General features: G+C 41.5%; 1 long non-coding RNA gene across 1 annotated transcript; it reads right to left on the bottom strand.

Moving 5' to 3' along the window:
• Window positions 1–519: 519 nt before the first annotated feature.
• Window positions 520–1,581, bottom strand: LOC135390108 (uncharacterized). Its single transcript, XR_010421712.1, has 3 exons — window positions 1,397–1,581; window positions 861–924; window positions 520–653 (listed from the first exon to the last, which is right to left on the bottom strand). It is a non-coding gene; the product is annotated as an uncharacterized LOC135390108 (long non-coding RNA).
• Window positions 1,582–1,908: the final 327 nt, after the last annotated feature.

Genomic DNA, 1,908 nt, shown 5'->3' with positions numbered 1-1,908 from the left:
TTTCTACGTTAACTGTCGTTTTTTCTATGTTGATAGAACGTTCATCAAATGTTGTGAATTACTGTTTATTCTACGTTGTCTGTTGCTACCTCTTCCTACTATGCTACTTTAGAGCTCCACTTGTGCTGGCAAAAAGCGCAGGTATCCGCAAACCTAATTTTGTCCAAATACAATAGTACAAATGTGTAATAGTGAATATTCAATAAGATAATGAGGGGCATGACCGTTTATGTGCTCGTTTATTAAAATATTTGATCAATTAGTGAAACATGCACAAAAAAGAAAATAATAATGATCATAGGTAATGGTATGGTATCATCTGATAATGGTCATAGTAATAATAATCACATGAATGGTCGCTATGCCTCTTCGGAACGGTCATCCCTGAAAGATATATGTATAATAGCATATGTCATTCCATCTAGTGGGACGCCAGCTCAAACACTGCCCTAAACAGACGTCAAAAACAGACACTCTGCAGCGAGTAGGAACACATGCATGACAGTGTTTTACCGCAGCTTCTTTCGAAGTATGGATGGTGTGATGCGGAAGCAGCTTCATGACTGGCAGGTCCAAGCGATGTCTTCGTCTTCTGGTTTATGCCCTGCTCTTCATTGTTGTAGAGACACCAGGTCCTTTACATATGTGTGAGGCTGTCAATGGACGAAATCAGACGCAGTTCAAACCTTCTGACAACTGTAACTGAAGCTATTAGTTAATAAAAAAACTACAAAAGCGACACTAGCACACTCAACAACCAGGTTAACGGTTATACAAAAAACAATGAACCTTGGAGAACAGCACAGTCAGATGTAAAAAGGTAACTCATTTCCTTTGCAGCCAATCTTATCTATACTTACCAGACTGTTCATAGAATAGGCCACCGCTGCTTTCATCACACCCAGTTCACGATATTACAAGCTCCTATAAAATAGTACATATGAGTCGAAGAGATCTGAACAAATATATCTGCATTTTGCAACTTGTAACATCTGAAAAAACTGCGCTACGTGCTGTTTGAACGCGCGACTTGAACAATGGACTAAAGCTCCGTTGCAAACTGACGTCGACATTGGGAAGGCATTTCTGAAGCCATATCGTACTAAACACAGACAACATTAAACGTTACCCCAGTAGGATCTCATCAGAATATATTTAATAACCACGCGGATACACCAAACTACATATCACACACGCACATCACACACAGTCCCACAGTTCGCATAAATTCGTCGGTGACATGCAACCAGATTCTGCAGGCAAAGAAAACGCAAACAAATAAGGCTGTTTACTTCGGATACTAAGCTGTGTGCTCCACACCACTACCACATGTGATCGTTCAGAAAACAAGAATGCACAAATCTTAAGTAAGGCAAAAGGAAGCAAGAACGCTCACCCGTGAAACTTGAAAGCGGGAGAACAAAGGAAGCTGCCTCTCGCACACTACGGCATTCGCTGTTACGCTCAACATAGTTGTTCACCGCATTGGCCAGTACTGCCTCGATGCTCCAGAGATTGCAGAACAAAATACGCATGATGCTGAAGTTCCAAAGACCTTTCCGTGTGACAAAATGCAATGTCCATCCTGCCGAGCTGCCACGGCGACGCGATCCGACGTGCCTTACCACTCACCAGCCTAGACTGTTTGAAACGGCGGTTGGAGAATGTCGATGGCGATGAGGCAGACGTGGTTGCGCTCGGCTCGCGCTTGTTGGGGAAATTGATTTCTTGTTATATTCCTCTACCTCCGTGACAGATCATTATAATGGCGGGGAAAAGGTAAAATATGTTTTTGTCATTGTTTACTGAATACGTGCGATTGCATGGTGATGAGTCGTTTACAAATATGGTTAAAAAGTGTATGGCTATGAGGGTAAAATATTAAAATATATATTAAAAATTAAAATA

This window comes from Ornithodoros turicata, chromosome 3, assembly GCF_037126465.1.
Source record: "Ornithodoros turicata isolate Travis chromosome 3, ASM3712646v1, whole genome shotgun sequence".
Lineage (NCBI taxonomy): Eukaryota > Metazoa > Arthropoda > Arachnida > Ixodida > Argasidae > Ornithodoros > Ornithodoros turicata.
Note: the sequence above shows the minus strand (reverse complement) of the source record. Positions and strands in the feature narration are given on the sequence as shown.